This window comes from Cupressus sempervirens, chromosome 10, assembly GCF_028749045.1.
Source record: "Cupressus sempervirens isolate cs-2001-9-10 chromosome 10, ASM2874904v1, whole genome shotgun sequence".
Lineage (NCBI taxonomy): Eukaryota > Viridiplantae > Streptophyta > Pinopsida > Cupressales > Cupressaceae > Cupressus > Cupressus sempervirens.
Genome location: NC_143127.1, coordinates 648,273,738 through 648,296,690, shown reverse-complemented (window position 1 = coordinate 648,296,690; position 22,953 = coordinate 648,273,738).

The following is a 22,953-nucleotide window of genomic DNA, read 5'->3' as shown; positions in this document are numbered from 1 at the left end:
GTTCCTTGTTCTATAAGTAGTTTGTTGCCCATGTGTTGTAAATGTCCTATTTAAACTATGTGTTGTAAGTTGTTAGTTGTAACCTTGTGTTTTGTAGGCAACCTTTTGGTTTTGTATTGTTTATGACATGTTTGGCTTGTGTGTTGTAAGTATCTAGTTGTGGCTTGTTCCTATGTGGCCTTTCTTGGGTTGGGTTAAGCACCCTAGTATTGCTCCATACTTAAAAAAAATATAATCATGCAAAATGTGCACTAAGTTTTCTAATGGTAAAACATTAGCAAGAGTAAAAACAATTTGAATTTTAACTTGCAATGTCTCTAGACATGTTCTTAATCATTTCTTACTATTGGATGTGTTGATTGATAAGTAAGATTAACAAATGAGTGTCAACACACTTAACCATCTTCATTATACATGCCGAGTACACAATGGAAGCCGAGATATAATTTCTTTATGTGTCAAGCAAACTACAGTTGCTGCCAAGCACAACACATTATAGTATATGCCGAGCTATATAGAATTCAACATGTGCCAAGTGACTCAAGATCCAATAGGTGTCAAGAAAAGTAGAAAACTAATAGATGCCGAGTAATGCAGAAACTACAACAGGAATTGAGCAATCTAGAAAAGATGGTGCCGAGCATCAGTTATACTTCATGTGCCGAGCAATGCAGGATCAACATAAAAGTTTGTGCAATCGCAAGCCAAGATGAAAAACGGTTATGCATGACTCATTGACAGGATAAAAGGATAAGATCAAATCCTCACAATCACCTATGCAATCCTCATGCAACCAATTAAAAAATTGGAAACTGCATGTAGCCAATAGGTGAATTTCAAGGGTTTGAGTGGGAACATTTGAATCAAGGATGCATGACGGACCACTAATCTTTATAAGGGAGTCTTGACACCATTGAATATAGAGAGGAGAAAGGAATCGTGAGAAGAAGAAAAAGCAGAGCCTATTAGGGTCGTAGCAGAACATTGGTGTAAAAGATTTAGAGGAAGGACAACATTTACACATTCAGTTGACCAGAACAAAATAAGGAACACAATCAGCAGATCAGATCTAGTAGAGATTGGTTAATAGTAAGAGCAGAACAAGTACGTGAGATCAGCATCAGAGATTGCATTAGATTAGGTGTATTATTCTAATACTCTCTCACAATTGTATTAGGAACTTGGAAATCCCATGGACTTGGGTAGGTTTAACAACCTTATGTAAATCCTTTAACAGGGTGGCATTCTAAGTTGAATATTCTTAAGTCCTCTAACAAGGCACACTCCTAAGAAGGTGTTGAAATCTTTTAACAGGGTCACATTTATCAGTGTGGTGTAGCCTTTAACAAGGCAAACCATTAGAAGTGGTTGAAATCAATTGCTGCGGTAATTTTGTGGGTATCATCCCCACCCCAGTTTTACCTTCTTATTCCTGAAAGGTTTCTGGGTCACTAAAATCTCAAGTGTTATGTGGTGATGCATGTTTGTTTCTCATGATTGTTTAATGTTTATATAATAAAAAAATAAAATGAACAGAAAAATTTTGAAACTTAACTTACATATCAAAATAAAAAGATATAATAAATATAAAATGCATATGATATTTTGTAAAAATAACTAAACACATACATATATAAACTTACTCTACATAAAATTATACTTAATCAATTTACAGTTTTTACCGTTGCCATTAAATTATCAATAGGATAGAATTGCATCCTACCTGACCCTTTCGATAAGATAAAATTCATGTTTTGGGCACCTAATGTAAATGCAATTCTAAATTATCAAAAGATCTTGCCCCAAGATTGAAGGCGAATTCACATGTACGAACAATACTTCTATAAAATGTTTTCTTATGGCCTTCAAAATTACACATCTCACTTTATTAGGTTCCTTAAATCGACCTCTTTACGTGAATTTTCATGCAAAAGAAATACAAAAATAAATAGTGTCAACCATGTGAGCTACTCATGTCCTCAGAAATTACAGTGACATTACTAGTTAATAGATAAAAAATTCAGGAAGTTGGACTTCATATCCAATAATATGTATTGCTTTTTACTAAAGAATATTATCATTGAATCAAGAGTCGCCCATTTTCTGTCAACGAAACGTAGACGTCCATCTTGGTTTCTGTGATCTAAGCTGGCTGCCAAAGCTCTGCAAAAATTTTAATTGTGGAGAGTTTAGACAAACATGTATTGCCCATTGATCTCTCTGTGACTTGAAAATGCAACGAAGGCTTTGAAGATTTACAGGCGATGGAATATTTTTCTCTCTAATCATGATAATCCTTTTGTGGGGATGGACGCCCGTGGCTATACAGCCACGAAAATGCACTTCCTTTAAATTGTTTTTTCGAGAGGCGTTTGGCACTACAAACGAGGCATACATACCCTACACTTCAGTTGGATTTGAATTTGTGACCTCTCTTTTAAGAGTACAAGTTCTCCACCACTAGGCCAACTCAGGCTGTACATTGTGGGAGGAAAAAGGATGGCATTAAGGCTATAACTACACTGATTGGATATCAAAGGCGCAGCCGGCTACCCAGCCGACCCATTTCTCCTTTCCCAACGCACCCCATCCATCATCGTGTTTCCATATGCCATCCCCCATCACATTCAACTTGCTGTTTTTTTGTCCTGCTTACTATCCAGCCTGCTCGAAATTAAACTCATGGTAAACTTAGTATCATTTTTGTGAATTGATTTTTAATGAACTGAAACACTATATTAAAACTATATGATAAATTTAAAACTGTGAGCTTGCAATCCTCAAAATTAAATCTAAGAGATAATAATAAAGTTATTTTAGGCTAAGGATTAAATCAACTATTAAATAGAATGACCAAGAGATTAAAATTAAATATTGATGACCAATATAAAATTAAGTTATTTTATTCATTTATTTATAAAAATTTAATAAAATAATAATAGTGTCACATGCATAATGTTAGCAATAATATTTACTCTAACCAATAAAAATAAATCAAATATAAGAAGTGTGCTAGGAAATTTAACTATTCAATGATATATGTTTATGAACAATTTTAGTTAAAATAAATAGAAATAATTTAAAAATATTTTTAAAATAATTTTAAAAATAATTTTAAAAATAATTTCCATACATAAGTTAATTTTTTAATTTTATTTCAAATATTGGTAAATGAAAAAAGAGATATTATAGATGTATTACATTTTTAATTTGTTTTAAAATTTATTATATAATTTTTATAAATAAGATAATAAATAAATATATTTTTTGAACCTTATGCTTATCATGTTTTAACATATAACAAATCAAAAGATATTTATGTTAATATGGTAATTTAGAACATTATTTTATTGATGTAATTAAGTCGAATTCAATTTACAAAACTATTATAATAAATTATTTCACTAAGAATTTAATATACAATTTAGTATATTATAAATTTATTTTACCCTTATATATTAATTTTTCTTTCTCTAGATAAAATGGTTGAAATCTCGTAAGAAAGTTAGTTGATTTTCAAAAGATTCAATACTTGTCCCACTCAAAAGTATATATAATATTTATATTCATCAACAAGGTATTATCTCCAAGAGTCATATTCTAAATAGAGTTAAAACGGTCATTAGATAACTCTTATTGCACTAATTTAGAAAATGATTATCCAAAAAGATATTGACCATGACCCTCCATTATAGTATCATCCATACCTATAAAGGCATGAGCTAGTTATAAAACTAATTTACAAAAGAAAGATTCAAAATTTATTAATTTTGAATATCATAATGTTCTCACCATCTCTAGTTCCTATTGCATTTACTATTGTTGATGTTTCTTGATTAAGATCCAAATATAGTTGCTCACTATTTTGTTGATCGACTAACATTGCAAAAATATGTACATTCCACAAATCAACTTAGATAAAACCAATATAAAAATTGAATACTCAAAATTGACTAAATCATACTTCATGATTTTCTTACCATCACCCATAAATGCATTGCATCATCCATTGGTGTATGGTTGAGATCAACTGAATATGGAATCATATGCTCTTCTACTTTATCATTTAAATCTATAATAACACACAAATTTAAAACTGAAACTTAATGAACCAAATAAAAATTAAAGACTCACAATAAAATTCATTTAATAATTTTCATACCATATCCAATTTGCATTCCATCCATTGTTGTTGATGTTTGGTTGGGATACATACAAAAGGGTAACATATGTCCATTTTCATTTTGAACATTGAAAACTAAAATAATGTTCACATTCAATTGCGATCAATCTAGATAATATTTTCAAGTGTAAAAATATATAACGTAACTATTATATAAATATTTACAATGCCAATTACCTGAAATGGATTGTTGAAATGTTTTCTCAAGTGTAACATTCACCATCGATGCTTCATCTCCACAAATTATATCTAATTTGTTTGAATATTATAGAAAATATGTTAGATACATGATAAAGTAATTATCTATCAATAAATAGATAAAGAAATTTAATAGTTAAAAGATAGCATCTATGAGGTGTGTTTCACTTGTTATAGTTTGGTTTAGATCAATTAAAAAAGGTAACTGACATTGTGGAGTACATTCTTGATCTGAAGAATGAATCTAGACTAATTGCAGTATTGAATGCTTAAATAAAATCAAATTAAATAAATCACAACTTAGCGGAAGTCTTAATTCATTTACTATCAATGAAATCAAAACTTGAGATGAGAAACAAAATTGAGAGAGAAGATAAGAAGATGCAAACAGAGTTTGATTTCGGAGTTCGCCACAAACGTGACTACGTCTCCGGGTCGGCTCCAATAGAGTACGACCGATCTGATTAATCTCCAAAATAAATTACAAATGCACCAAGATTATTCCCTTAAACACAACAGCATAGCATGCCCTCGACGTGCAGAATAGTCTTCAAAAATCTCTTAAACATTCTCCTATTCTCACCACCTGAATATCCTAAGAGTTTCCTAAACCCCCTTTTTATACATGAAATTAGCCAAAATAAGGCTATAACCAAATTTACAAAAATAACCCCTTCAATTAATTCCCCTCTCGGAATAACTGTAACGCCCCGCCAAGGGATCCAAAAGAATTAACCTAAAGTTTTACTAAGTTTGCTAAACATTTTTTTTTTTAACAAGAAGTATAACGTACACATCAAACACATAGTAGCGGAAGCAATAACATGTAATCATTGACAACATACATTGTAAGTTACATTTCTTAAAGATCCCAAGACGTTGAGTCACGTTTAAATTTAATTAATTCTAAGTCTAACAACTATCACATACATATGAAAGAATAATCAGAAAGTCCCATGTCCATAATATACATTTGTTCCGAATGCCTCTCGGAAAATTAATTCGGAATGCTCAATCATCCACTATACAAGTCACAGGGTATGAAAGGCTTAAAAGAATATACATATGTAATAATAGAAATACATCAACCTCCATGAATCCATGATACAAAGTACAGTAAAGATATATACAAAACTATTCACCATACTTGATACATCCATACATCCATAATGATAAAACATCTATCATAAAATCTAACCATCCATCATAATAATCCAAGAACATAGTGAAGGTAAATGCCAATCACGAAAACTCCAGCCACGGTGACCACGGAACGGATCTCAATGGTAAGAGTAAAAGCACTACCACCCGACCGCGTGGAACCTAAATGGTCCACTCCCACCGCGCTGAGGAGATAGTCTCAAGTCCCAAATAGGATAACAAAACCTATAATCATAAATAATCTCTAAGTCCAGGAAATTCTATAAGTATGCTAACTCAAGGGTTCCTAAAAAGATCGACATCTAAATCCCAGAGGTACCACAAGACACGTAGGAAACCTAATATGCAAGTGGGAAAGTGTCATCACAAAATTCACGTAGAAGTTACCCGAGCAATCCCTTAGGAATCTCGGGTCCCTACTGATCCCTGCGGCCACTAATATCCTCTCGTACTGACAAGGCATACTATGGAATGCAAGGTCGTAACCAAGCGTTCTCTCTACCCCATCCTAGTCTGTACTAGCACTCAAGGCATGGGAGAGAACATACAATTATCTTATTAGGTTCATTTTCCCTTATTTAGTGTAAATGTTTTCACTTATTAAAACAACTTACAATGGGTTACTCCAGGCAGCCTTTTAGGGCCCCGATCCCCATTGCAAGCCACTTCCCGACACTACACATAGATAACCTACCCTAGGCTCATGAAATCATAAATCAAAGAATCATAATAAAACCACCTTAGTCCTATACAAGCAACTGAAAAGACATCATAAAAGATAAGCCACAAAACTTACATCAGTTCTTCATGAGCAACAGATAAACACCAAATAATAATCATATGACCACGACAGTTCTCTATCAGCAACTGAAGGCATCAATGATAAATCAAAAAATCCAATGGTTCTCCAATGAGCAACCAAAAAGTATCCCAATAGTAAATTACAATACTGATCGAAGACTCCAAAATGGTCAAGTCAAAACATGACATCATCAAGAACATAACAAACACTTTAGTCCTCTCAAGCGACCGAAAAGCAATCCAAGTATAACTGATCGAGACTCAAAAATGGTTAAGTCAGGTATCTCATAAGCATACACCTCAACTTCACACAAGAAGACTGGAAAGCAATAACAATCAGTAAATTCATCCATCATAGAGCATATCACACATCAGCATGGTTGGGTTTAGAAAGATCGAGAACAAATCATCATAATATCACAATCGTATAACCCTCAAGCCTCTGGTAACATCCTAAGACTGGTCAAAACTAAACAATCCCAAGAACCCCAAAACATAAACAACATATGGAAAACATCAAGTAACTCAGTTGGTTTAATTTGAAAAATATAGAGTTGAGTAAAACAATAAAGTTTAAACTTCAATTTGCATTTCAAGCTTCATTTCAGGTGTAAAGATTCTTAGTTTAATCCACCCACTAACCCATTCATTTATATATATAAAATTACCCTTATTATAAAAATCATTTTCCTGAAAGAATAACTCGAGGCTAATCAATTATTTGTTTAAGTTATAATAATAATTGATTATTAAATAAAAATAATCTCAATTCCATTAATATTCAAATTTTTACTAGTAAATCTAATTAACATATTAAATGATCCTTATCATTAAATTCAACCTAGTTATTAAATTAATAATTAATAATTATTTATAATTATTAATTGATTAATAATCAATAACTATTCACAAAATCCTTTTATAAACTATATATATATATATATAAATCGTTAAATGAATTAATAATTAGAAACTCATCTAATAAACATGATAATATTATCGCTTATCGATTATACTATTAAATAATAATGAAATCAATATTAAAATTTATTAATAATAATAAATTAATTTTAAAACTTATTAACAATTCATAACAATAATTTAATATGCAATAATTATAAAAACTTATTTAATAAAAATTATATATATATATATATATATATATATATATATATATACATTTAACAACTCATAACAATATAAATTTAATTTTATAACAACTAAATTAAATATTAACTAGAACCTTTGTTAAAAATTATTAATAAATTTACATTAAACTAAACTATGTTAAGGGGGGCCGCCGACATGACAAGCCGTGCGGTCCCATCTCCTAATTTAGTGCAGTCGCTGCATTAAAGCAGCACGACTTTAACGCCGTCGGCCAACAATGAAGGTGAATGGTGGGGGTGGGGTCTCCCCACGTATATGCTTCATGTTATTTATTATTAATTTTATTTGTTTAATAAGATTAAATTTAGTTTCAAAATGTTATTAATTAATGTTAGGAGTTTTTAAAACAATCCTCTCAAATAAATATATATAATTAAAAAAATTATTTTTAATAAAATTTTAACCAAAAACAATCCCTCATTCATATACTTTATTATATTTTAAATTAAATTCAAACAACCTCTCTTGTAAAATGTGTCATTATTATTACTTATAATATCATTTACAAATATAGTCTAATAGGAGAACTTCTATCAACGATTCAAATTTTCCTATCTTAGCATTTTCTTTCTTTCAAACCCCACCTAGATTTAATTACAATTCTAATTCGACTGAGGGAGAATTGCAACGATATATATATAATCTCGTAACCAGACGAAAACAACATACATGCCCGGATTCAAGTTTACAAGATTGAAAGATTTGTTGTAATGAAGTACAAACAATCAGATGCACAGTCACGAAGAAGATAGGAATATCAAATTGCATAATTCAATCAGTGATCACAACGCAAGATCCTACCTCAATCTGATGCTAACACGTAACCAATCGAGAATTGTGAGAAGATTCGCTTCCACAAATTTGCATCCAGATTCGTCCCTAAAATTCGTCTCCCCAAAATTCGTGTCCAATCTTCATGTCCTCAGAAATGAACCTTCAATTGATAATAAAAAGGGTTCTCTCTCCTTGAATCGGGAAACTAACTATATGTTTACCCGGGAGAACTTAGTGCTTACCAGACTCAACTCCAAAGTTAGCTTTAAAATTACCTTTATTATCTTTTCTTATTCTTTTGCATTCAACTTTCATGCACATTAAATTGAATTATTAAATAACTTTATTTAATATTCTACTTGACTTCTATTTTAAATTAATTTATTACTTTAATCTCATGCGCACTTTATGAAATTAAAGTAACATTATTATTTTCACTTATTTTATCTTTTAATAAATTTCTTTTATTTAATCTTATGCATAAGTCATGCGAACTAGAATCTTTTATTAAATAATTATATTTTCACTTTTTAAATTATTTTAGAAACTAAATTGATAAAAATATTTATTAACTCAAATAATAATAATATTTAGCATTTTATTTAAAAATGAACTCTAAATATATTATTATTAAATTAACTAAATATTATCACGTTCTAAATTTAGACTTAAAGCTTTTATCTCCAAATTTAATTCCTTTCATTTAATTAATTTTTCAATTTAAATAAAAATAATAATTAAATATTAAAATGTCATAATAATCTTCTATTAAATTAAATCATTAATTAATCGTTTTAATTAATTTCTTTTATATTTAAACTCATGCTTAGATCATGCGATCTAAAAACCTTTAATAATTTAATATCTTTTCCACTTTTAATTTATTTAAGAAACTTTAATTGATAAAATATTTATTAATTCAATTAATAATAATATTTAGCATTTATTTAAAAATGAACTCTAAATATATATTATTATTAAATTAAATAAATATTATCACATTCTAAAATTATACTTAAAACTTTTATTTCCAAATTTAATACTTTTTATTTAATTAATTTCTCAATTAATTAAATATAATTAAATCTTAAAATATCATAATAATTTTCTATTAAATTAAATCATTAATTAATCCTTTTAATTAAACTTAATTAATAGAAAATACATCAAGGACTCATAAAGCAACATATGAAAACCCATCATAGAAGAACACATACTAAATCAAACAAAAAGGGTTATAATCACGAAATAACATCATTTGATGCATTCGGAGGGTACTTAACTCAGATACTTTTCCTAATTATCAATTAGGACAATTGGCTAAAGGGTTTAGGATTTGGACTTAAGAGTTTATCTCCCCTCTCTTACCATTGAGATAATGCGATAGGGTACGCTCATCCTGGCAATTCAGGGAAGTCGATACCCGGTACCTGCAACCTACATAAAATTCACGCATGTACAGACACAATATTCTAAGCTAAACAGACAATGGCAAGAAGTGGTGCATCGTGTAGATCCCGACTAGCAGGTGACTACGACTCCCTTCCTTAACCACATCAGAAACACCATACATAAAGAAAACAAACACGCACACCATACACATGCAGTATGGGGTAAGTATCCATAAGAAAGCACGTGTGATAATAAACCATATAACTAATCATCATTGATAATTGAAAACATTAAATAATCATCATACATGCATGAAATATAGAGTACCAAGTCATCTCATCATATAATAAATTGAGTGTAAAACAACATCTAATAATATGAAAGTAATGCTACTAAACATCAAGTATAAAACTGGCCTAAAAGAGTTTGGCAATGAAGACTGAAATGCGACTTAGGGGCAGGCACTACAATAACCTGTTAGCCATTTTTAACAGATTCGGCTCATGTCAATTTTGGGGTTAAAAAAAAGATTATAACCTTAATTTACTAAGGTTGGAGGTTTGTTTGGCTAAGGATAAGACAAAAATTGACCAACACGTTTTCCAAGTGCTAAAATGGCGCAACGGTTAACCATAATTTTATGGTAACCACCGGTCGGGGGTTCTAAACCCACCGGCGGTCTACCTCATTTGAAATTGGCGCTAGCCAATGTTTAAATAGTAGTTGCCGCCCATAAGTTTCAAAAGCTATGCTTGGTGCAATGGTTGAAGCACAAATTTTGAAGGTAAAGGGTCACGAGTTCAAATCCGATCATGAATTCTCTTCTTTTTTCCTCTTTCCCCATTTTGCTGACGTCATGATGACATCAACTATATTCATCTCTTACCTTGAACTTCAAAATGGCATAACTTCCACATACGGGCTCCGTTTTTTATGAAACAAACACCGTCGGAAAGCTCTCGATGAGCTCTTTATTTTGAAATCCATTGTTGACCACTTTGGAGATGATTATTTTTTCACCTTTTTTACGACCTTCGTTCTCGATTTGACCAACCTTTGACTGACCATAACTTTTGCATATGGACTCCGTTTTTGTCCATTCAAATCGCATTGGGTCCAAAATTTCAAGGAGTTTAATCTGATGCTGATTGTTGGAGTTTTGGAGATACTTCAATTTTGACGAAAGTATCCCCCGGATCAATTCTTGAGTATACAGACCTATAATTCAACATATAATTAATATATGAAATGATTAAAAAAATCATACTTCTATAAATTAACAATTTTTTTTTGAATGAATGTACTCACCTTCTTGTCCCCTAATTAAGAGTTTCTTTTTTTTTTGCTATACCTGAGCGATTAATGCTCTTCTTTTTCTTTTTCTTTCTACATCCTCTAAAGGGAAATTGAAAGGTTTCTTGCTCAACTCTTACACTTAGGTTTTGAGAAATGGTATTATGCCTTCATTGAGTAGAATGACGTTTGTGCATTTTTCTTGGATTGAACCATGGTGAGATTCATCTCATAGGAATGTTTTCTGACCTAGGTATTGCTTGAAATTTGGAAGAGGAAGTGAGAGATGTCTGGATATCTTTTCTAAATCTCTTAATACATTCCCTAAGATGTTTTTTCTCATCCACTTTAGTTGGTAAATTTTTGAGCAATGAACTCACATAATCAATGGAATTTTCAAAGTCTTCATTTGAAGCATCAAATATGTTATTTGGATTATAAACAAATAAGAGTAAGTTAGAAAATAATTAAAGAAATAAACACTTTATTTTCAAATGATGATATAGAAATTTACCTATTTTTGGGTCTTCACCAATGATAAGTCCAAGAGCATCATTATCTTTGAATTGAACACAACTATATACATAAATTTGAAATAAGAAATAATGTGTCTTGAGAATCATAAAATGATCTAATGTTTAATTGTAAAGATATTGTAGAGATTACCAGTAGTGATGTTTTTATGATTAAGACTCCATCTATCATTGTGGTCATTTGGCAACATACCAACACTGTCTGTAACTTAATAACATTAAACTAGTTACATTTGACACTAATAATTGTAATAATTAAATATTTATAAAATAAACATGTGTAAAATAAAACATATCTATAACTTGATATTTCACATTTGTTTTGTTTCTCTTTAGAAGATCCAAAATCTTCAATACATGTTTGCATGTGTTCCCTTGTTTTGCCCAATGACAATCACATACATCCAAATCAGGTCCACATTTTCTGACAACATACCCTTTTGTTGGAATTGTTTGGCTTCTTATTTTTTACACATTATGGAGGTGATCATTAGGATAGAAATCTAAATTTGGTATTGTTTTTAATCTTTCTAGTGTAGTTTTATAGTATTGTTCTTTTTTGAAGTTTGTTACAAACCCAGATAACTGCAAAAATCTTTTATTTTTATAGAATGGCTCTACCCTATGAAGAAGTACATGGATGAGCCAATCCATACTCCTTGTGCAATTCTTAGAACAATCACATAAATAGTGACTCTTGATGTGACAATGGTATGATTCAATTGAAGCGTTGGTCTCTTGATTTGAATGAGAAAAGTTTGTAAAATTCTTGGCCCACATTTCTACAAAAAAATATAATGAGGTCACATAGAAATAGCTAACATGATGTAAATGCATATAAATGTAATGAATAATCCCATGATCTTACCAATACGACTCTTATGATGACACCACATTTTTTGAAAGTAATTAATGAATGTCTTCTACTCTTTGAATTCCCCCACAAAATTCTTTATTAGGTGAGTAGTAATATCTTCATCATCACTTATTGCATCCATAATCTGACCCAATCTATTGAATATTTTTGTTCCAATCTCCTTATTTCTCACATGCCTAAATTATAATGTAAAATATCAAAATATGATGTTCCAAGGTCTATAATATTGATTAATTCCAATTTAAAATTCACTTACTTGTACACATTCTTCAACCATGCCCTACGCACATGCCAAATACATAAAAGTATTCAACAATTGAAGGATAGCCTACAAGCTGAATTATAGTAGTTCATAAGTATTATTCAAACAAAATTAACTTTTATACTTATTCAAACTAAATGAAAAATAAAATTTTATAAATTAAATATCAAGAAATAAAAACCAGATTGCCTCAATCTCAGTACTAGCATCATCTGTCATGAATGCATTAACATGCTAGTCTTCTTTGGACTCTTTCCCTCTTTTATAAACCTCACTTAGCCATTCGTTTATATCCTCAATTTTATTTCTCAAGGATATTGCCCATGCAATAGGAACACCAGCCTCTTGCTCATTGAATACAAGTAAAGTATATAACTCAAACTATACATGATTACACTATATCAATAAATAAAATATCTATATGAAGTTTATAGATTAAAACTATCAATGATAAATTTATGATCCATAGATATGGGTATCAAATTTTTATTTACATCATATTTATTCATAGAGAATGTGGAATCCATCACAATGAGCGAGTTTGCATCTAGACTAAGAACGCCCACTATTCTAGCTTTGTTTAGAAGACTAACATTAGGTGAAACCTTAGTTATAGCTTTGTTTAATTTTTAGGTAATCTAATTTATACTTTATTTCAATTTGAATGATGAGACTAACACTATTCATGTGAGATTTCTCAAATAACATAGAAACATTCTCTTAATTTTTAATTTGCAAACTATCTCCTACGTTCCATTCTAATTATATTCATCATAAAATAAATTAATAAGCACACAAAATTAAGCTCTTTCTACATGGGACCATGTTGTATGTATTGAATTATTTAATAAATTTATACAAAATATTTCTTAAGTAACAATTTTTTTCATTCAAGCTTGGTTTATATGTAATGATTTGAGATCTTAACCAATTTTTGGGACAACATTGTTCAATACAATTTACAATATAATATAAATTTTTTAAGCAATTAATTCTATGAAATTCCCAAGGAATGTAGTAGAATAATGTTAAAAAATAGAACAATGTATAAGAGAATATTAAAAAAATCATTAAAGATGAATGATTTTACACTTATTCAACAAAATTTTATTTAATTATTATAATATTTAATGATTGGTGGTCTCAAATTCAAATACTTCATTTCAAATCTAGTTTACATAAAGATTTTTATAAATAATATATTTGTATCTTTTGATATGAAATTGTACAAAATACCAAACATACACAAATAAAAATAAAGATTACAATTTACCAACCTAATCTATCCTTCTCTTTTACTTGAATAACTTCCAACCAAGGAATCAACCAAAACCCTGAAATTTAATAGATTTTATTTTAATCATTTTAAAAAAAATAGTCATTCATCTTTAAATGTAATAATTCATTTCTTCTATCTAACATGAAGACTCTGAACATTTATCGTTGATTAATTTATTTTTTCAAAGAACATATATTTAACTCTTATTCTAATTTAAAATAATCCAAAATCGTTCTTCAAAAATTTAAAAAAAAATCAATGAAAAATAGTTCAAGCTTAAAACAAAATAAGTCATCTGTACCCTACACATATGAATTTAGAATTGAAAAAACAATTTACAAGAACTAAGGCATCGATGATTTTTTTTTAAATGTAGGGATTTTAGAATAACATACATATAAATCTAACATAAATAAATTTAAATAAAATATAATAACTTACTACTCACATCCACCACTCGAGAAATTTCATTGAGAAGATAAATTTCAATACCTTATGTTTCAATTTATTAAGATCAATTGGTTATTTTGGCACCAAAACTACTTACTAAATGCTGGAGATATGGAATATATTTTACCCGAGTTAATTTCAGTTTTTCAAGACAAAAATTAGCAAGTTGAATGCGATGAGGGATGGCATATGGAAATGCGAAAGTGGATGGGGTGCATTGGGAAAGGAGAAATGGGTCAATTGGGTAGTCGGCTCCATCAAAGGCTGGCAAGATTTGTGTCAAGGATAAATTGGGTAAGAAGTTTTTTTGATTTTTTAGATTAGATATGAATGATTTTAGATTTGTCTATATTTAGATATTCTTGTATGATTGGCATTAGTTTTCCATAGTTCATATAGATTAAATAAGAATGTTTTTGAATTGATTGTGTTTAGATTTGAAAACAAACACAGTGCAATCTAAAATCATTCTTATCTGATTGGCGAGTCTTCCACTGTTCATGTATATTATATAAGCATATATTTGGATTCAATTACATTTAGATTGGAAAATAAACACAATTAAATTCAAATAATAGTTTTATTTGATTTTCTCAAAGTTTTGTCATATCCTTTTACATTTCATTACATTTTACATTTATATAATTGATTTTATAGAATGTTTTGGTGGAAGTGTTCAAGTATCTCAGTTGACCATCATGGGTGAGAAGTTTTGTTGAATCCATTTATATCTCATTACAACTTTTTTTATAACTGATCATATGGTTTTTCATATTTCATTCATATAATTGATTTCTAATATTTTGGTGGAAAAAGTTCAAGTATACTAGGCTACCATTAAGCTCATTCCCTCAGTGTGGTGTTGTTCAAAAGCATCTAAAATTATAGGGCATGTATTATTAGCCTTGGTGGAATGCTAGTAGGTTCCACTCAAGGAAGTTGATGTGGATACACTATTACATTGAGAGAGCACAATAACTATTGTTTTGTATGTGGAGTGGGTGATGGAACTCACTGTGATGGTGGCCTTATGGAGTTTTGTGTTAAGCCAAAGCATTTGGTAGAATGTTGATGAATGTGTTTGGAGAGATTTATTAAGGCTAGGCAAGATGGAGTGCAATGTGATAGATTCAATAAATGAATGGTAATATAGATTATGAACCCCTTTTAAGATTTTTTTTCTTAATTTATATATTGTTTATCTTTGATCAAATCATTACTTTCCTATTTATTTGATCATAACTTATGGTTTGACCACTTTATCCTAAGTGTTTTATTTAATTGAAAGAACTTTCTCTCTTTTAATTAAGTAAAATCTCCAAAATCCCACCTTATCATAAGTGTGCACATGAAAAAATATTATTCCTATTTTAAAAATAAAATAAAAGGCTTTTTGTCTCACATGAGGTGCACAATTTGCAAGGTGGGTGGAATCTTTAATCTACTCCACACATCTTTTACCTCTTAAACATCACCATTGATCTTGCTTATGTGATATTCTTGTGCACATGGATCACTCAAGATGGAGTGCAATGTGATAGATTCAATAAATGAATGGTAATATAGATTATGAACCCCTTTTAAGATTTTTTTCTTAATTTATATATTGTTTATCTTTGATCAAATCTTTACTTTCCTATTTATTTGATCATAACTTATGGTTTGACCACTTTATCCTAAGTGTTTTAATTAATTGAAAGAACTTTCTCTCTTTTAATTAAGTAAAATCTCCAAAATCCCACCTTATCATAAGTGTGCACATGAAAAAATATTATTCCTATTTTAAAAATAAAATAAAAGGCTTTTTGTCTCACATGAGGTGCACAATTTGCAAGGTGGGTGGAATCTTTAATCTACTCCACACATCTTTTACCTCTTAAACATCGCCATTGATCTTGCTTATGTGATATTCTTGTGCACATGGATCACTCAAGATGCATTCTCCACCCTTGATTATGCCTCTTTTGTCTCTTGATCTCTACTGTCCATAATCTTTAAAAGGAGGCCCTCTCCTCACTCTCTCATCTCTTGTTCACTTATGATATCGTTATGTTGCAAATTTTCTTATAGATTTTTGAGCACTTGGAGCACTCACCACACTCTTGACATTCTTGCATTGTTAGAGCATCTTGCATCCCGTCATAGCATATTCTTCATCCTAGCATAACTCTTGCATTGTTAGCTTAGATCTTTAATTTCTTGCAATTAGATTAGGCTTTACTTTACATTGTAGCTCTCATCATATACTAGTTTGCATCTCATTTAGCTAGCATCTTCATTTGAATCTTTCATTCTATGGTGCACGTTGCAAGGGTTACATAGCTAGGTTCATTTGAGAGCCACCATCTCAAAGCTCTTGTGTGTCATAGATATGAAGCTATAAGCCACCTTTTGAGATGGTCTTTATCATAGATATTCTCAAGTATAATGGTTTATAGAAGTGTCTCTACAATTTTTGCATACATTTTTGGTGCCTAATTGTGGGGTTGGACAACCTTGTCTATCTCCATTTTTGCTATTTTTGTCATTTTTTCTATTTGCAAGTTCGGATTTCACTTTTGCAAATAGAAACATTGTACAACATTTGTTAGTGATTGTGCAATACTTTCTAAAAGGGGATACAATACTGGGCTAGATTAACTATCATACTAGTTCATGTACTCTATTGTACTACAATTTTGCACTCTGTCATACTATTTAACATAGAGTATTGTATCAAGAAGAAATATCAAAGTATTGTACGATACTGGTGTAGCTAGTATTATTGTCCTACCTTTTTTATTTTCTCATTTCAGCTTCTAGATTTTTTTTTTCTTTTCTAAGTGCTTTCATTTTGGTTTTCTAGTTTTCTAATAGCCCCTAATAGTGGTTTTGTAGGGTATTTTTCAGATTTGACTAACCATTTAATGCCCTAACCCCCCTTTTTTTTTTGTAGGGGCTTATATCTTGATTGCTTGGTAAAGGAAATCACTAAATCAAAAGAGGCTACTAACATTGTTGTAGGGATGCCCAAGCAGAAATAAGAAAATATTTTTGTGTGTCTTCTATTTCATTTTATGTGTGGTATTACTAGTTGCTCTTTTTCTTAGGAACATAAAACACATTATCAAGGGTCCATTGTCAATAGGAGAGTATACTCTTCACCTTTTAGGCCAGTCATAAATATTGACCCTTCATTGAATCAAGAAAGTGGGTGAGATATTTCACTCTTTAGTGGTCTTAATTAACCTTGCTTGGCATGTTTAGGGGAAGCATTGGGGAGTACAATATTATGCTCTTCACCCCTTGGTGCATCAAAACTCTTGACCTCCTTTGTGTGGATCCATTTGTTAATATCAATAGTGATATTTTATTTAGAGGACCTACTATTAGTGGAAAGATACCAATAGAAACAACCCAAAGTGGGTATAAGAAAAACTCAACTAATCTAACCCACTATAATCAACACTTGGAGGCAATAGATTGGTTTACAAATTCTCACCAGAGCATTTCCATAGGACATGGAAAACTTTCAAGCTCAGGAGTACAGTGCAAGAGCACCTAGTCATAAAGATATTGGAGATGATCACAATAAATATTTTAATTATTTAATGTAATTCCGTATATTTTTTTGATATTCTATGTGATGGAATCAATGGTAATGCCTAAAGGAAATAAATGTAAAGTTGTCAAGGAAGTGCAAAACTATAAGTTGGAATATTGCAAAAAATGAAAAAAGGTTAAGAGAATGTAAAAAATTGGTTGGGAAGTTGTAAACTACCAATGAGCCTATAAAAACTTATGTATGGTCAAACTATGCTCCTTCCTTCATGTCCCTCCTCTCCTTTGTGTTCGACTTGCCATGAAAAATCACCACCTTTTTCTTCCTTTGGTGGATATCGAGTTTCCAATATAGTCTCGAGCTATGGTGAAAACCACCACCTTCTTTGTTAGTGGATTTTCATCCCACCATCTCTTCCTTGGTGGTTAGCAGGCTTAGAACCCTTTGTTATCAGGTTTCCAATATAGTCCCGAGCTACGGTGAAAACCTGCCACCTTTTGTTAGAGTAATTAGTTGTTTTCACTTATTAATTAAATCACTTTGATTTAATTAATTAAGTTTCCTATTACTCTAGTTTTCTTAATCTATCTTGTAGGTACATATAATTAATATTTTATTAATTATAATGTGTAACCCTAATTTTTTTAGGCTTTAGGTTACCCTTTTCGAGTTTTGATCTCCTTTATAAGGATTGATCTCTTTGTAAATTATAAGAATTCGTTGAATAATATTTTTCTTCTTCATCTGAGTTTTTCAGATCAAACCCTTGCCTCTTCTTGTCTTTTTCTTCTCTGTGATAGGTTTTCTACATACAGGTTTTCTTGGGCTTCGTGGATTTGTTATGCACTTTTGCTCAAATCCTACATGGTAACAAAGCCAAATCTACTGTAGCTTGTTCAGTGTTTCAAGAAAAAGTGAGAACAAGGGTTTGGCAGATTAGATCTGGTGTTTTTTTGAGTTTTTCTAAGAAAATAGGGGGGTCACTAATTTTTGAAGTAGTTTGAGGCCAAACGAACATCATGGATGGATTCAAAAGGCATCAAAACCCCCATTTTGATATAAAATTTGTTCGATTTGGACAAATTTGACTTGGGAGGCAAAAAAAAAAATTGTATAGGGTCGTACGGCCCCTAGTACATAGATCGAGGCACAAAATATCAAAAATCCAAAAAAAAAAATATTGGCATTTTTTGCCATAGCATTTTAAAGAATTGCTTGCGGTCACAGTGACCGCTAGCGGTTAGCGATAACCGCCTGTGATAAACTGTTGGCGGTCCACTGACTGTAGTGACTCCTGGTGATCGCCACTACTTAGCCGCCTCCACAACCAACGACACCTCCCGCCCACCACCACAGCCACTAGCAACTTTTTTGCCCTTCTCCGCTCAACCTCCACTTAGTGGTGACACATTTTTGTGGAGATTTTTATTTTTTTTAATTATTATTTTTATTTAAAAAAATAAATTTTCATGCATTTTCAGAGAGCCTAGAGGTTTTTTTTTTTTCCATAACTTGAGCATACGAACGTATTTTTTTGATCCAAAAAATGCACCAGAAAGTTGGTTCCAAGACAAAGATGCTAGTATAGGTGTTTTTGAGTTTTGATGTAGTTTGGTTGTCTATTTTGGCAGTCAAATCTGGATGTTCTATTTTGCACTCCAGGAGGCGTATCTTAAGCATCCGATCTCCATTTTTGGACTTCTTTATATCATTGGAAAGCTATTTCTGTGCTCTTTCTAGTGATGCTAGTTGTTGTTCTAGATTCTAATCTAGGAACTTTTTATTAATTCTTATGCATTTTTGCATTCTGGTGGATATCCTAGTTGTTTCAGGTCTGGGGATCGATTATGTTGCTTTAGATGCTTTGTTTTGGGCTATACCTTCTATTGTATCAGCCTTATGCTTTTTTTGATCATTGTTGATATTCATTGTAAGCATCTTTATGTAAACACACTGAGATAAATTTCCACTCTTGCATTTCCAGATCCTTTTCATCATTATGATTTGTTGTACTCGCACTATTTTATAAAGTGCCATGGGGGAGATAGTTGATTTCCATTTAGGCCCTCTTCCTTTGTCAAGTGAGTGCCCCTTTCATGACATTAGCCCCATGATGCATTGATGACACATGCCTTTATAGGTGTCTGTACCTCACTCTTGATGTGTTTGGTTCCTGTGTTGTAGGAGATTTTTGGCCCATCTTTTTAGTTGCCTATCACCTCACCCTATCTGCATTAAGGGGGAGTTATATTGTTGGTTCTAATGCTTCCTTGGTTCAATGGTTCAGGAGTGTGAGCTATGTATTTAGTACCTGATCCTACATACTAGGCGATTGTAGTGGCTGGCTACCTATGCATTTCAGTGAGATGGATCATCTACCATATAGACATGCTTGGTTCATGCCTTCTATTTTCGTGGAGGTTCTTCAAATCAACACCTTTTGACAGAGTTTTGCAATTTTTCATGCTTCAGTGGTTCTCTTCATGATCTCTCTTTGTTCCTTCTTCTGGAACATTCTTTGCTATCTCTTTTTGAAGTAGGGTTTTTCCCATGTGTTTTTCTCTATTTCTCCAATTTACAAAGATTTCGTTGTATTGGGTACCTGATCAAGCCTTGTTGTTGGGACCCACTTTTATGCTTTCATAGCTATGCTAGGTTAGCTTACCTCTTAAGCTTCACTTAAGGGGGGGTGTTAGAGTAATTAGCTATTTTCAGTTATTAATTAAATCACTTTGATTTAATTAGTTAAGTTGCCTATTACTCTAGTTTGCTTAAGCTATCTCGTAGGTACATATAATTAATATTTTATTAATTATAATGTGCAACCCTAGGTTTTTTAGGCTTTAGGTTAGCCTTTTCAGGTTCTGATCTCCTTTATAAGGATTGATGTCTTTGTAAATTATAAGAATCCATTGAATAATGTTTTTCTTCTTTGTTTGAGTTTTTTAGATCAAACCCTTCTCTCTTCTTGTCTTTTTCTTCTCTGCGATAGGTTTTCTACATGTAGGTTTTCTTGCACTTCATGGATTTATTGTGTGCTTTTTCTCAAATCCTACACCTTTCTTCATACTCAAATGTAATCGTAAACAACTAAGAATTATCGGGTTTCCCTTCACATTCTTGATTTGGAACAAGAATTTCCTATATGGTTTTATAATTGAATTCTCTCTTTCTACAACTATATCAAAACTAACAACCATGGAAATATATCAAAACCAAAAATGATAGGAATTAGAAACTTGAAACACCAAATAACTATACAAATAGGCTTTCACTATGATATCATCTACAGATTAAAAAATGGCATGACTCTCTGGCTACCACTAGAGAGCCATTTGGATGTTCTAACCAATCACTCCAAAAGTGATTCTCTTTCCACTTCCTATCAATTCTCCTATTGACTCTATGTTCATTGAGTATAATGGTTCTTATTTTAAAGCACAAGTTTCTTGGGTAGTTATAAAACTTCCCATCCAATTGATTACATTTTAATATGTAATACAATGTTTAACGTATTCTTTGAATAATCAACCATTACAATGCCAATTATTGAATATACCATTATTTGACATGATTTGATGAATTAAATAACATAAAAAAATTGATGGTGGAGGTGGTGCTCCTGCACCAAAACCTCTTAACAAAGGTGAAAGCCTTGGGGGCATAACAGTTGACTTCACTTGGTGATATTACTTGTGGGATTGTGACCATGTATAAATCTATAGGTGGGTATTCTTAAGGTGCTCTTGTGGTTGCAAGGTCTATTATTATGTCCCATATCAAGTGTAAGAGGGGTGTTATTAACGAAACCCTTACCAAACACTTTAGGATTTAGAGGCCACCCTTTTTAGCCACTCAATATCTTTGTGCAAGGATCAATCCTAGTGGACTACACGGATCACCCTAAGATTTAACTCACCATATGTGTTCCATTAGATGTGGGTAACCTATGTATGAAAAAACCAATATCTATAATGGGAAACCACTTTGTATGAGGTAAATGAGCATCAAGTTGTGGGCCAATATATTGAGAAATGAAATGTGCCCTTTAGGTAGAATGTGCTTGATGTGTCTTCAAATGTGCTAGACTCGTGGAAATATTTTGAATATACACATGACAATAGTCTTCATATGGATTTTTTCTTTCAAACTTCCCGAGTGCTTGTATTGGCATGGTTGATTTGTCCCTTGTTCACTTGCTTAAAGACATGTTCTCATCATTATTGCTATCAAAACTTATTGTTTTACTATCAAAAAAAGAACTAAACACTACTACAAAAATCTACTTGGTCAAAAAACTCAATCAATTCAAGTCTTTTGAGAAAAAGCACTTCACAAGTTGTCTTTACTATCAAACTAACACATTATCATATTGTTGTGTGAGAAATCTCAAATGATACTTCTAGCTTTTACAAAGTATCAAACTGCTTCATACAAAGTAGCATATTACTTCTTGAAAAGTATCCTACTACCTCTTAAAAAGTATCATATTGGACTAAATGTTATAATACTTCTCACAAAGTGTAGTATGAGATTTCATGTTGTTTTGCTATTGTCTGGCTTACCATATTGTCTCACCCAATGACTAAAATTTCTTGGTTTTGTTCTAAACTTGTTCTTGGCTGATCTAAGGTGTCTATACTTAGTATTTTCTCTAAAATCTACATGTTAGGGACTATTTTGGTTGAAATTTTTGCATTGATCCCTTGACTACGCTACTTGATTGGGATATTTTCTCACTTTTCACCTCACTTGCTCTATCAACTTGGCTATTTGGCTTCTTTCCTAGCTCTTGACTTGAGTTGTTGGTGTCATAAATTACTTGGAAACTTTTCTTGACAAGTTATTCTTTCATTTCTACCTCTCCATGATAAGTGAACAATCTACCTCTCTAGTTTGGACATCAAGTTATCTTGTGTCACTTTATTAGCTTCTTCTAGTCTGCTTCATGCTTGATTTTTAATCTACCACTATGTACTTCAAACCTTTTTCTTCCACAACTCAAGTCTACATGGTCCCAAGTTGCTTCATCTCTTTAG